A 16,559-nucleotide genomic window follows, 5' to 3' on the forward strand; every position below is an offset into this window, starting at 1 on the left:
CCAGAGAGGGCTCCTGTCCCCAAGTCAAGCCCCGAGAAAGACTCTTTCTTTCCCGAGAATGAAATTAAGCCCAGAGAAGGCTCCTGTTCCCACATCCAGCCCAGAGTGGGCTCCTGTTCCCACGGCCTCATCTGGCCCACAGAGGGCCTCAGAACCCGACATTTCCCCCAAGGAATTTTTTTGGGGGGGCTATTGGTCTCTGGTAGCTCCACCATGGCTCCCTAGTCTGCCTGCTCCACCAATTATATTCCTTCTTAGAGAAAAAATGGTATCTGTGAGGATTTCCTGTCAGGATTTAGACTGTATCATAGTACTGAGACTGCTCTCATTAGAATTACAAATGACCTGCTCCCATCATCTGATTGTGGTTGTATCTCTCTATTAGTGCTACTGGATCTTAGCGCTGTGTTCGACACTATCAACCACAACATTCTTTTGAATAGACTAGAAAACTTTGTTGGCATTAGTGGAAGTGCATTAGCATGGTTCAAATCGTACCTATCTGACCGCCATCAATTCGTAGCAGTGAATGAAGAGGTATCATATCGATCACAAGTGCAGTATAGAGTACCTCAAGGCTCAGTACTAGGGCTGTTACTTTTCAATCTTTACATGTTACCCTTGGGAGATATCATCACGAAACATTGTGTTAGCTTTCACTGTTATTTCACTGTTAAAAACGGAATGCTTAGTCGATATAAAAAACTGTAAGTAAAAAACTAGTAATTTCTTACTGCTAAATTCTGAAAAAAACAGGTGTTTACCGTATTGACCCGAATATAAGACGATGTTTTTTTTTTTTTTTAAATACATCTGAAAAAATGCGGTTGTCATATTCAGGGTCTAGACTTTGACATGTCAATAATACACCCACAACAACAGGAGGCGCCAAATACGCATAAAATGAGTGGGTCATGAAATACGTAATGTAATGCGTGTTGTAAAGATTGCGAGTAAAAACTAAGAAAAAAGAAAACCTTACAGCTGCATGAGTCGTGACTGTCAGGTTAGCCTGATGGGACCAAACTCCCTTTGTGTAAAACATAAGACAGTACCCAGATTTGAAGACTACAGAATGTTTTAACTTCTACTATTAATAAGATATTGGTGTGCTACTATTAGATGGATAGCCTAAATGTCCTAATTCAGATGGGCTACCTGTGTTTTTTTTTTAATGGTATATCAAAAAGTGTATATTTTTTAAATGTGATTGTTGGTACATTTTACCAATTTCTACCATACTTTCAAAACAAAAATTAAAATAGGAAAAATATGCAATATGAAAATAATTGAAGACAAAATGTGTTTTATAGAGAAAAAACAAGATTTGGTTTTTAAAAAGTATTTTTCCAAAAGGTACATCTGGAAAAAGGGGGGTCATCTTATAATCAGGGTCGTCTTATATTCGGGCCAATACAGTATTATCGGACCTAAAACCTCTGCATGTAATGACCTAGAACACTGTCTAACACTTGATGGCTGCTCTGTCAATTCTATGTCATCAGTTAGGAACCTAGGTGTGCTATTTGATAGCAATCTTTCCTTTGAAAGACACATTTCTAGCATTTGTAAAACTGCATTTTTCCATCTCAAAAATATATCTAAATTATGACCTATGCTCTCAATGTCAAATTGAGAAATGTTAATTAATGCGTTCATGACCTCAAAGTTAGATTATTGTAATGCTTTATTGGGTGGTTGTTCTGCATGCTCAGTAAACAAACTCCAGCTGGTCCAAAATGAAGCAGCTGGTTCTTACTAGAACCAGGAAGTATGACCATATTAGCTTGGTTCCGTCAACACTGCACTGGCTCCCTATTAAACATTGTATAACTTAAAAAATTACTTATAAAGCCTTGAAAGGTTTTGCACCTCAGTATTTGAGCGAGCTTTTATTGCATTATAGTCCTCCAAGTCCGCTGCGTTCTCAAAAGTCTGGCAATTTGATAATACCTAAATTTCAAAATCAACTGCAGGCGGCAGATTCTTTTCCTATTTAGCACCCAAACTCTGGAATAATCTACCGAACATTGACACACTCTGTCAGTTTAAATCTAGATTAAAAATCCATCTCTTTAACCTGGTTTACACATAACACACTAAAACATTTCTAATATTCAATTCCGTTAAAGGATTGTTAGGCTGCATTAATTAGGTTAGCCGGAACCGGGAACACTTCCCATAACACCCGATGTACTTGTTACATCGATAGAAGAATGGCATCTACGCTAATATTAGTCTGTTTCTTTCTTATTCCGAGGTCACCGTAGCCACCAGATCCAGTATCCAGCCCAGATGGTGGATCAGGACCTAGAGATGACCTCGACAGCCCTGAATGTCAGCAGAGACCAGAACAACTAGATGAGCCTGCAGAGGCAGATCCCCAGTGAAGACCTTGTCTCCTAGACGACCATCGGGACAAGACCACAGGAACCAGATGAGTCCTCCGCACAATCTGACTTTGCTGGAACAACCTGCTGGTTCGACTAGCCAGAGGAGAACTGGCCCCCTGACTGAGCCTGGTTTCTCCCAAGGTTTTTTTTTCTCCATTCTGTCAGATGGAGTTTTGGTTCCTGTCGCCTCTGGCTTGCTTAGTTGGGGACACCTATTTTCCAGCGTTATTGTCGACTTGATTGCACAGATGCTATTTAAACTGAACTGAGCTGGATGATGACATCACTGAATTTCTTTAACTGAATCTTTAACTGAAAATGTAGTGTTTACTGTTGTCCTTTTGTATTATTGACACACTATTTTCCTATTTAATTCTGTAAAGCTGCTTTGACACAATCTGTATTGTTAAAAGCGCTATATAAATAAAGTTGAACTGACTTGACTTCAATTGACTTGACTTGTCTCCGAGCGAGAGTTCCTTTCTGAAAAGTGACTTTCTGAAATGAAAGCTAACCGCGAGTGCAGAGAGGCGAGACTCATATCCTCGCAATGAGGACATTCCGGCGCCCAAGCATGAAACGCACTCGCTGTGTTTGTCAGCAGCATTCAGGGGAGCCCTGCACGAGCGACAGTAACAGCGCGGCATTTGCAACAACAGCAAGAAAATTTGCTCTTAGAAATTTGCTCTGATAGAATAATCACCAGATGGCGGCAAGGGAACCGGAAGACCGCAGCTGCTGCAGAGGCTGAAGGTGGCTGGGGAGCGGCGAAGTCAGCCGAGCAGGAAGGGGTCTTGATCCGTTGCAAGGCTTGTTCATAGCGAAGGCTTCGAGTCACGTTGAGTGAAGATCTTGCAGTCGTCGCTGAAGAAGAAGAAATCTGAGGATCCTATGGCGAGTGCCTGCTTATATAGCCAGATGCCCCGCCCATTCTGGCGGGCTCTGGTGGGCTTCATTGCCATAGGCTCGTGCAGCTTCGCTGCTGAGCCATTGGTTTGTTTTTAATTCACTGCACGAACCAATGGCCATGCAGTTACATTACGTTATTGAAAAAGCTTCAGTCATCGGAGAAAAATTTGTTTTCCCCATAGCGTATTAGCACACGCAGTACGAGTGAAGTATCGATAGGGAACTGTTGTTTCTCATCCATTTGTTAAACTGAATTATTATTTGTTATATAAAAGATAACAATTATTCAAAATCTAATGCAAATTAGAAAATCATATTCTAACAATTGCACTAATGCCAAGGTCTCTGGAAAGAGGTGATATTTATGTTCTGCACAGTGATGTAATAAGTCTGATGGCTTCAGACACTGGGTGTGCTGGGCCATGTTGTAGTGGGGAGGAGTTCCTGGAGTTGGATTCCATTTAAACAATCTTGAACACAAAGTACTGTGGAGTGCTGAACTCCTAGAGCACAGAGAAGGTCCTTGTCTGAAACACGCAGACCAAAGATCCTGAAGGTGAATATTCTGAAGTCTGTGCAAAAGACAAAAAAAACTACACTACGACCGGTTGGCCAATAGAGGGCACTCTAAATCATTGACTAGGCCAGGGTGTTATAAATAATTGATGAGCAGGTATAAATGTGTGAATAAAAATGGTGATTTTAATGCAATACCTGCCAAATATTGAGCCATTTTTAACTCACATGTTATAAATGCTTAATAAATATATTCATTATTTCACTCAAAACAAGCTGATTTATTTCATGATTCAGTCAAAATAGACCATTGCATTTATGTTTTTATATATATATATCTCATGACTCGTGTTCATTTTCTTATTATGTTGCTTACCAGAAGCTGCTCTGTATCTTATTCATGATATTCTGTTTATGATACTTATGTTTATGATGCCTATCCACAGCAATGATTAAAAATTTATATCTTTTGTTTATCAAGATGAAATTAAAAAACTTTATTTGGAGGGAAAAAATCCAGTATTAGTTACCTCTAAACCTTAATGTATGGTGAACCATTTATTCATGAATTATAAATGTTAGTAACCTGTGAAATGGACCGTAATGTAAAATGAACACCTTTAAAATTTAAATAAGTAACTTTAATTAGTTATAAACTTCCCTTTCACAGATAATTAACAAGTTTAAAACATTAATAGGTGTTCACTTTACATTAAGGTTCCCGTTCAAAGGTTATTAACGTTTATAACTCATTAATAAATTGTTCACAGATGTTCAATTTACATTAAGGTTCCCTTTCAAAGGTTATTAATGTTCATAACTCAATAAATAGTTCAAATATGTTTGAATTAAGGTTCACTTTCAAAGGTCTAACATCTATAATTAATTAATAAATGGTTCACCATACATTAAGGTTCACAGGTAACTAATATAGAATTTTTTCCCTCAAAATAACATTTTGATAATTTCATCTTGATAAACAAAAGATATAAATTTTAATCATTGCTGGATAGGCATCAGAATGTTTGAAGAGTATCATGAGTAAGATACAGAGTAGCTTCTGATAAGCAACTGTCACACTACTGTGCAGGAGGAACGAAGAAGACGCAAAGTGGCATTAACAGTCTTTAATATTAGAAACACAGGGGTTAATCCACATCAGGAACGAAGGAGAACACACACGTAGACCCGACAGAGACAGAATGCTTAGACTAGGACTTATATATGTTAAATTACCAAAATGTTCATTACAATATACACTCTTTAAATAAAAGTTTCTTCAGCAGTTCTTTGGATTGGTTAAGGTGCTATATAGTACCACTGCCGTAAAACCTGTAAGCCCCTGTATAGTTCTTTAAAGGTTCTTTAACTCTCTCTTAGTCTCTTAGTTTAGTTGGGGAAAGGGTTCATACAACATTAAAATACAGTATATTTCTTGAAGATATAATTTTTTTTTGCCCCCAAGGCCTCCATAAGGAAATATTCCAGGGCCCCCAGACGAGACCTTTGACCTCAGAAAAAAGGACCTCTCCACAAACAGCAACACCAACTTCACACATTACTAACCAGTTAGACTTTATTTCTGGAGTATCTAAAACAGAAGTTCTTTATTGAGAATTAAGGTTTAGCTGGGGTTTTTTTTTCCAACTTACCGTTTTGGTGAATATTGTTTGCTTTAGTTGCCTCTTGACCCTTGACTTTAATTTTAAGTTATAATAAGTTTCTCTTTGGCTGTTGCAATTGTGTTTATAAAGCACATATGTGATGGTAAAGAACTTATGGTAAAAACATTTCATGCGTCTGAGTCTCTGGTTGCATTTTATCAAAATCTGTAGTTCTTTTATGAGTTATATACTATTGTAGATCTACCATACTACGTGACAATGTGAGAAAATTGTATAAACCACTTTTAGAATTATGGGTTATAAAGAGGTTTCAAGTCTGTCACTCATAGACATGAAGAATCAGCATGTGAATCTCAGCAATGGTGACAAAATATTCTGATAATTTTGATATGATTTTTGAACATCACAAAACAGGGCAGTAAAAAGTCACAACAAAAATAAAAGCAAATAGTAATAATAAAAGAAAATACTAAGACAATGCAGCTGCATAATTTATTCATGTTGCAATGCATGCTGGGAGCCATTGAGGAGTTATGATTGGTGCACCATTGTTGAGAAAAAGTGCTATATGGCACCACTTATGGTTCTACATGGCACCATTTGACAAAGGTGCTAAATAGCACTAAAAATGCTTCCTCTATGATTACAAGCTAAAGAATCGCTTTTAGTGCTATCTACCACCATTTTTTTAGAGAGTAGAATGAGAATGTTTTTCATCTTTATACATGAAAAAAAAGAAAAATATGTTTTTCTGATACTGGTCTTCTATGTTTCTTTCTATGCTTGACACTCTTTTTCTGCATATCACTGTTTGAGTTCTTACCATGGTAAATATGGGCCATGTGACAACAAGGCAAGTTCAGTAATTCAAATGTTTATTACCATATAAATCAAAATGTCTTCCATTTGTATACACCATAAACTCAATGTATTTCTGATACTGGTCTTCTATGTTTCTTTCAATTACTCTTTTCATCTACATGTGACTGTTTGAGCCCCCATATTAAGAACTGTGGAAGATGACCATTTAATCAGGGATGTGTGTCCCAGAAGTACATGCTTGTGCTTTATACTGTTTTAGAGATCTTTGGTAGGATTGTACAACAGTAGACCGTGTGAAACACTATAATGATGTAAAATGGACACATTGAGCTGCAGTCATGATCATTTGCACATGAATGTTCTATGACTATTATGATGTCATACATTGGAACACAGTATAGTGTGTTTTTAGTCTTTAGTTCTTGTGTACAAGTAGCATGAACAAAGTCTTCCCATTAATGTAAATCTCTATAGAAATGCAAAAATCAACTTCAGTTTAATTTAAACACAAAAACTTTTTTTTTCATATATTTCTGTGTAAAATCAGAATGTGTTTCATTTGAATACACCGTAAAATTGATGTATTTCTGATACTGTTTTTTTCTTTCTATGATTGACTCTCTTCATCTACATGCCACTGTTTGAGCCATTACCATGGTAAATGTGGATCAGGTGACAACATTAAATTAACAAGGTATGTTAAATTACCCAAATGTTTATTACAATATAAAATGAGAATGTTTTTTTTTCATTTGTATACATATCAATGTATTTCTGATAATGGTCTTCTATGTTCCTTTTTATGCTTGAATGCCATGCCATTGTTTGAGCCATTACCATGGTAAATGTGGGTCAGGTGTAGCGTCTGGACCACTCAAACACACAATATATATTTTGTTAGCTAGATTTAACAAATACTCTGTAACACCCCAGGAAGCCGAACAGGCCCCTGGTTCCATGGTAACCCTGACACCCGATACATTTACGACCTCCTGGAATTTAGGTGAAGAAAATCGCTTCCTTGCCCATAGGGAAAATCCACAAGGGAAGGACTTTTCTTTGCTAATTAATTAATAGGAAAACCTTTCTTTGAATGAACACACATGATCCTTCAGGTCATTGAGTATATTATTGTCATCGTGTATTTTGTCTTTGAAATTGTATACTGTTATGCAGGCTTATAATCGAAACACACTCCTGTCAGCTTACATATATATATAACTCTACCATGTTTAGTACCTATGAATTCGTATTCGGATGATCTAATTGAGAGTGTATATTGTATGTTTACACCTACGCAACATATTAGTGTTCTAAGAGTCTTTAATAATTTTTATCCGAGTTTCATATGCAAATTACCATGCTTTCAAACAAAGGGCCATAAAAATGCCCCAGTATCTCAGAACTCCCACTTGAAATTCCGGACTTCCTCATTGGACAAGCCCATCTTGAGAGGCGTGAATCTTTGCAGGCTTTAAAGGCCGCACTTCATGTGACCCGCCCAGTCGGTGGTTCTGTTAGATTTCGATAAGATGCTCCAACGCTCCAGAACATCCTACGCTCGTGCCAGGCTTCGGCCTTGTCCTTTCCATTCATCAAGATCCTCTGACTCAAAACTGGTTCATTTCATTATGTTAGACTAGTTTAAGTGTTTATGTAGTTAATAAAACCTTACTTGTATCACACTTGACGTGGTTCATTGTTTGCTCCAGTTAATCATGCAGATTTATGCTACAAGCTTTTGTAGAATTGTACAGTAAGAAAGTTATTTCCTTTAACCAGGAAATTAACGTTCTTAGAATTGACAAGACAGTTGACCCTGAGAGGTCAGCTAAATATCTACAGCGGATCTAAAATATTCATAATTAATTATAATTAGTTATGATTAATTATTCATATTTCCCATGAGCTGATTCGTTACACAGGTGACAACATTAAATTAACAAGGCAAGTTCAATCATTTGAATGTTGGTAACGCGTTACATTAAGGCTCCCTTTGTGAAGGTTTTATGAAGGTGTTCATATATGTCTAATTAATTTACAAATATATTATAAGTCATTACAAGCAGTTACAAATGCATGATTAAAAAGGGTGATTTTAATGCAATATCTGCCAAATATTGAGCCATTTTCAACTCACATGTTGTAAATGCTTAAATATATTTATTATTTCACTCAAAACAAGATTCCTGATTTATTTCATGATACAGAATCAGAATGAGCTTTATTGCCAGGTATGTTTACACATATGATGAATTTGTTTTTGTGACAGAAGCTTCCATAGTGCAACAGAATGACAGTGATAAGACAAAACACAGGTAATAAAAGAATAAAAATAGAATACGTAAATAGGGAATAACAATATACAGATTGACAATGTTGTTTGTACAAGTATATTACAATAGACAATTTTATATGTGCAGGTATATTATGAGGAAATTCGAAATGTAAATAAGTATGTGTGTTAAATAAATAAATGTCAAAACAGTGTTGTGTGTTCCACATATATTGTTAAGTGTTCATGAGATGGATTGCCTGAGGGAAGAAACTGTTCCTGTGCCTGGACGTTCTGGTGCTCAGTGCACTGTAGCGTCAACCAGATGGTTCAAAGAGGGAGTGGGCTGGATGTGAATGATTTTGCCAGCCCGTTTGTTCACTCTGGATAAGTACAGTTCTTGGAGAGTAGGGAGGGTTGTACCAGTGATTCGCTCAGCAGTCCGGGCTATCCTCTGTGGTCTTCTGAGGTCAGATTTGGTAGCTGAGCTGAAACAGACAGTTACTGATGTGCAGAGGACGGATTCAATGACTGCAGAGAACTGTTTCAGCAGCTCCTGTGGCACGTTGAACTTCCTCAACTGGCGAAGGAAATACAACCTCTGCTGGGCCTTTTTACCAATGGAGTCTATGTGAGTTTCCCACTTCAGGTCCTGAGAGATGATGGTGCCCAGGAACTTGAATGACTCCACTGTCGTTACAGTGCTGTCCATGAGGGTGAGTGGGGGGAGTGCAGGGGGGTTTCTCATGAAGACCACAATCATCTCCACTGTTTTGAGTGAGTTCAGCTCCAGGTTGTTAAGACTGCAACAGACATCCAGCTCTTTAACCTCCTGTCTGTAGGCAGACTCATCACCGTCCTGAATGAGGCAGAAAAATGTGCTGTCATCTGCGAACTTCAGGAGCTTGACAGAGGCGTCTTAAGAGCTGCAGTCGTTGGTGTACAGGGAGAAGAGCAGTGGGGAGAGAACACACCCCTGAGGAGCTCCCGTTTCCTCAGGTTTCTTTGGGATAGGGATGATGGTGGAGCATCTGAAGCAGGAAGGGACTTCGCGCAGCTCCAGTGATCTGTTGAAGATCTGTGTAAAGATGGGGACCAGCTGGTCAGCACAGGATTTCAGACAGGCTGTTGCAACATAATCTGGGTCTGGTGCTTTCTTTCTCTTTTGCTTTCTAAAGACATGGCACACATCATCTTCGCTGATCTGAAGTGCAAGAGTGGTGGAGAGGGGGGTTGCAGGAGGTATTAATGGTTGTGTAGAGAGGTATTCACAGCAGGTGCAGAGTGTTTTTTTCAAACCTGCAATAAAACTAATTCAGATCGTCTGCCTGTTGTTGATTCTACACAGTACTGAGGGATGATGTCTTGTAGTTGGTGATGTCTTTCAGACCTTTCCACACCGATGCAGGGTCATTGGAAGAGAATTGGTTCCTTAGCTTTTCAGAATAATTCCTCTTTGCCACTCTGATCTCCTTTGCCAGTGTGTATTTGGCCTGTTTATTCAGGACTCTGTCCCCATTCCTGTATGCATCTTCTTTGGCCTAACGGAGCTGTCTGAGTTTTGCAGTGAACCATGGTTTGTCATTGTTCACTGCAATGCGCATGTTCTCACAGAAACTGATATAGGATGTTACAGGCTCAGTGAGCTCGTCCAGATCATTGGCGGCAGCTTCAAAAACACTTCAATCAGTGCAGTCGAAACAGGCTTGTAAATCCCTCAGAAATATACAAAAATAGACTATTGTATTTATGGTTTTCTCATATTAACATGATTAATGTTAATTTCCTTGTTTTAAATCTAGATTAAAAACCCATCTCTTTAACCTAGTTTACACATAACACACTAACACATTTTTAGAATTCAAATCCGTTAAAGGATTGTTAGGCTGCATTAATTAGGTGAACTGGAACCTGGAACACTTCCCATAACACCCGATGTACTTGTTACATCGTTAGAAGAAGGGCATCTACTCTAATATTAGTCTGTCTCTTTGTTATTCCAAGGTCACCGTAGCCACCAGATCCAGTCTGTATCCAAATCAGATGGTCACTGCAGTCACCCGGATCAAGCCATATCCAGACCAGATGGTGGATCAGCACCTAGAGATGACCTCGACAGCCCAGAATTTCAGCGGAGACCAGGACAACTAAATGAGCCACAGAGACAGATCCCCAGTGAAGACTTCATCATCTAGACGGAAACTCAGAAAATAACTGTTAACTGCAGTGAGATTAAATTATTCCTTTGTTTTGCTATATGTAATGCACATGCAAGATAAAACAAAATAAAGGGGTTACAAAACTACTATTGCTACTTTAACCTTTCTTTGCAATATTTGTGATATTCACTATGTATAAAAGGTCAAATTTTCTTCAGCCATTACAGCAAAAGGGAGACATACCATTTTTGCAAATTCATTTTTTAAATGTAATGCTTATAATGTAATTTGTAATGAAAAAGTATGTAGTATACACTCAAAAAACTGCTTCGGTCTAAATTTACATTTTGTCATTCAATTGCATACCAATTTTCCATCAGTTTAGATTACATATTTAAACAAATCAATAAACTTAATGTGATTCATATGCATCAGTCATACATGAATGAAACGGATAAGATTTATGTAATAATTAACAGCATAGTCCCCACACTGCTCAGTATTCATGTTTCCACACTACAGAGTGTTAAAATAGCATCGAAGCAGTGTTGGACTTAAGAAGATAATTATGTGATGATTGAGCATTAATGATGAACACCTGCGGTTAAAAAGCAGCATCGCTGAAGGAAAGAGAAACACAAGAACTACAACTGACTTCAGCCACAGCCTAAGATGAAATTATCTGAAATAAAAGACATTAAATCTCTCAAGATATCAGCAGAGGATGATTAAAACACACAACAGCAACTCCAGCTTCACTTATTACTAACCAGACTGATTTTATTTCTGTCAGACTTCTAGAGAAGCTCCAATTGAGAATTAGCAGAGGTTTAGATGTGTTATTGTTTCATTTGAAATTACCATCAAAGAGATAAGTGTTTTCTTTTGTAGGGCTCTTTATCCTTGACATTTTAACGTTAGTTTTTTTCTCTGGTTGATAAGACTGTATGTTTATAAAACACATTCAGTATGGTCAGAAAACTCGGAGAAAACCATGATTGTGTTGTGATGATTTAGTCATAATGTACAGAGCCATGTAGCAGCATGGCTGATCTGTTATCAAAATTCTAATCATTTAAGTTTTGTAATTCTATAATACAAGAGCCAACAGCGGTGTCAATAAAATAACATTAAGACTATTATAAACACTTTATGCACAGATAGTTTCTATCTTCTACAGCAGTATACAGCATACACACAGACATCAAGAATCAGTGTATGAATCTCAACAATGGTGACAATCAACAAAATATTCAGATAAAACTCTGAACATCACAAAACAAGCTACTAAAAAGTGAATGAAAACAGCAAACTTAAAAGCAAATAGTATGAATTAAAGAAAATAATCAGACAATTCAGGTGCATTGGTTATTCATGCTGCAATGCATTCTGGGATACATGGGTGAGTCTTGTACTATGCTGGTACCCAGCATGCATTGCAACATGAAGCATTTTGTTGACTTTCACCATTGTTGAGATTCATATGCTGATTCTTGATGTCTGTGGTCTCTCAATTGTAAAAGATGAATACTTTATTTCCACAAAGTGCTTTGTATATTTGTCATGTTATCTGATTTCTACAATATTGCTTGGTCTGAAACTATAAAAAATTAATTATAACATCTATGTAATCAGTAAATGGATTTCAAATGAGGTAGATGGATCACCTGCAAACAACTTCTTGTTGTCTTTGCTGGCTAAGCTAAATGTGATTTACAAACACACAGTCTTAGCAACCAGAGAAAACACTAAAATGTCAAGGTTCAAGAACCCAACAAAATAAAACACGTATCTCCTTAATGGTGATTTCAAACAAATTAATAAAACATACAAACCTCTGTTAATTCTCAATAAGAGCTTCTCTAGAAGTATGACAGAAAGAAAGTTAGTCTGTTTAAAAATAAGTGAAGCTGGTGATGCTGTTTGTGCTGTTTGTCCTCTGCTGAGATCTTAATGTGTTTTATTTCAGTTGATTCATCGGCTGTGGCTGAAGTCAGTTGTAGTTCTTGTGTTTCTCTTTCCTTCAGTGATTCTGCTTTTTAACAGCAGGTGCATCATTAATGCTCAATCATCACATAATTATCTTCTAAAGTCCAATACTGCTTCAATGCTACTTTAACACTCTGTAGTGTGGAAACACATGAACACTGAGCAGTGTAGGAACTTTGCTGTGAATTATTATATAAATCTTACCCGTTTCATTCACGTATGACTGATGCATATGACATTAAGTTTATTGATTTGTTTATGTTAAAACTATGTAATCTAAATGGATGGAAAATTTGTATGCAACATAAAACAAATTTAGGCTAAAGCATTTTTTTGAGTGTATATACTGTTACAAATGTAGGTTTGGATGGACAATAAATGTGGCATCAAACATACAAGACTGGCAATCCAAACCTCTCAAATCTATTTATCCTATCTATTGATTACTTAGTACGTTATGGAGGGTTTGAACTTGTTCTCTTTTTTTACATGTAACAAGGAAACATTCCTAGGTGTAAATGGATTGACTTTAAACATACTTTAAATGCATACTTTATATGCATCTTTGTTGTGGTCTAAGTCGTACTAATGGTTTGGGTGTAATTCTGAATAGATGCGACAGTGTTCTTTTGCGGCTGGAATATTATGATGAAAGATTTTGGTATGAAACAACAAGAGAATGTCATATATATTAGATATCTGGGCCATTGCATTCAGAAGCATGATTGTCCTTGCTTTTGACAGAGAGTTATGCTGGGAAACACAATCCAACTCAGATAGTACAAACTTAGACTGAAGGTTATTGATTTGCAGTGTTGGGAGTAACGCATTACAAAAGTAATAATATTATAGTATATTACTTTTTGCTGTAACGCAGTAATATAACGCATTACTAATAAAATTTGGGTAATATTATTACTCGTTACAATCTCAGTAACGCAAGTTACAACAACATTTTAACTCAAAATTAAGTGGGGAATTTACCAACACCGCAAAACAGCACCAGAGAAAAAAAATTCCGCGGGTAAAATAGTCTGTCTATCTTCTGTTGCTGGAATTTGGTTGAGATGACTGCAGAGACGGATTCTTCATTTGTGAGATGGACACACTCCTGTTATTTTCAGTTCGTCTGAGAAAAGGATGCATAGTCAGGTGCAATATGTGCTACACCAAACTCTCCACTTGGAGAAATGGCACGAGTTTTCGGAGAGAGCTGCGGGGTCGGAGAAGAGAAAAAGGCGGCGGATGAGCGCAGACAAGCAACAAAAATAAATTTAGCTAAAAATAACAAAATCTTTTTTTATTAAATCATAGTCTATAAAATGAATGAATATGCGAAATATTTCACTTTTTATTAGCCTAATTACCAGATTATCAAAACGAAAGGAAAAGACTGAGACATATGATGCTGGTTTGGTTCATAGGCTCTTTGTGTGGCGCAGCGCTCTACGAAAGTCCACGGAAAGGAAACCGAGATGACAGAAATAAAAGTAAACACAATTGCAATTTCGAATGATCTGTATGACCAAAAATGACGGAGTATTTTTTTGTTGTTTCCGCTGTTCGATCACGCCAGCGCCTCACGCACACACATACAGCATTGCAAACATTGCAGCCTGTTCATTATCAGAATAACATACAGTCAACCAAACATATATATACACTGGTTAATTTAAATAGTGTGTACTGCGAGTAGTACAATCCGTGCCGTTCAGCCTGAGCTTGGGCCAGACACATTTGCTCATGTGATGCCCTCACTGTAATTTGTTTGGGAGATCTCTTCCCATTTAAGAAAATATGAGACACAGGAAACCAAGAAACCAACTTATAAACACGACTATGGTGAAGGTTATTGCGTTCCCCATTTCACACATGAGCAAAATTTGGTCTTTAAAAGTCCACGAGTCATATCACACAAGAAATTAAATGAATGAAAGAAGAAAATGCAATGAAGAGCCACTGTCCGTTGTGCTGTACCCAAAGGCTGTGCACCTTATGAAACTGAGCAGCCATTTTAAAGACACAGATCATCTGAAAGGAACTACAGTCAAACAGGAAATACAAATATTGAAGAAAAATGCAAATATGGCATTTCTCAGGTGGCAAAATACAAATGTAGGATTTCCAAAGAAAAAGAACACACTTATGCTAGACATAATCAAACACATTAACATAAAGAGACACATGCTACCACCAGCAGACTTTACCACTGGTGTGTTGACGTTGTAGGCAAAAAGGCAAAGTATGGCAATAAGGAGAATAATTAGGAATGTGACAGAAAACATGACAATGACAGAGGATATTTCTGCAAACTCAAGATAGACAACAGTACATTTTTCAGATGTCGTACTGCTCTCATCAGACCATTCAGTCTTTAAACACGGAAAACAGGTATAGGGGTCCACTGAAAAAAACAATAAATAAAATAATATGAATGTTAAGTAATACCATTTTAACCAAGAGCCATTATAATAGTAAATATATGTGGGAAAATATTTTGTTTTCACATTTCAAAAAGTATCCTAATTCCAGTAAAATATTAGTGGTAGAATTGACTGAAGATGCTTAAAGGGGTCATATGATGTTGCTAAAAAGAACATTATTTTGTGCATTTGGTGTAATGACCTGTGTTTATGCGGTTTAAGGTTAAAAAAGCACATTATTTTCCATATACTGAACTTTATTGTTTCTCCTCTATTCCCCGCCTTTCTGAAACGAGTCGATTTTTACAAAGCTCATCGGTCTGAAAAGCGAGGTGTGCTCTGATTGGCCAGCTATCCAGTGCGTTGTGATTGGCTGAATACCTCAAGCGTGTGAAGGAAATGTTACGCCCCTACCATACTGTGATGCCCTGTCCAGGCCGGAGCGACGAGACAAAAACATTAAAACCCATTACAAACGAGGCATTCGTTGCATCCAGTGGGGACATAATTACGTCTTTTTACGCGTTGTGTTGCATCGCGCCGCTTAAACATAAAACCATGTCGGCATTTGTGATCGGAGGAATGACAAACTGCAAACGCTACTCTACACTGCTCAAAACTCACGTTTAAATTGTCAGTGACAAATTCTTTAAAGGGTTAGTTCACCCAAAAATGAAAATTAGCCTGTGTTTTACTCACCCTCGAAGCATCCTAGGTGTATATGACTTTCTTCTTTCAGACGAATCCAGTCGAAGTTATATAAAAAATTGTCCTGGCTATTCTAAGCTCTATCATTGCAGTCAGCGGGTGTTACAGTTGAACAGTCCACAAGTTGTCAAATAAAGCTCGCACATTCATAATAAATCGTGCCGCGGACGGCCCCGGGGGATGAATAAAGGCCCCCTGTAGCAAATCCATGAGTTTTTGTAAGAAAAATATCCATATTTCAAACGTAATAAACACTTTTCTCTCACTTCTGCTGACTGTCATACACTGAAGCCGTGCCGGCTAATGTCGTAGCACGTATGCGTTGTGTGATTAGCGACGAATGCAGAGAGAGAACAAAACAAAACGCCGGTCACGAATTAGAAGTGCAAACCGAAGATTTACAAAGAAAAATGTTGGAGGATTTCGATATAAACCAAGAGGAGACTGGTTTTCCTTTGCTAAAGTAAGGAAACTTTGCTTCCTTTGCTCCTATAAACAAACTCGCGAGACTAGCATATCTCAGAGGTGCGTGCGCTGCGCATACGTCGTACGCCTTCTGCCGGAACGGATCCGCGTATGACAGATAACAGAAGTGAGAGAAAAGTGTTTATTACGTTTGAAATATGGATATTGTTCTTACAAAAACTCATGGATTCGCTACAGGGGGCCTTTATTCAGCCCCCAGAGCCGTCTGTGGCACGTTTTATTATGAATGCGTGAGCTTTATTTGACGACTTGTG

Source organism: Sinocyclocheilus grahami, unplaced genomic scaffold (genome assembly GCF_001515645.1).
Source record: "Sinocyclocheilus grahami isolate Dianchi unplaced genomic scaffold, SAMN03320097.WGS_v1.1 scaffold208.1, whole genome shotgun sequence".
Classification (NCBI taxonomy): domain Eukaryota; kingdom Metazoa; phylum Chordata; class Actinopteri; order Cypriniformes; family Cyprinidae; genus Sinocyclocheilus; species Sinocyclocheilus grahami.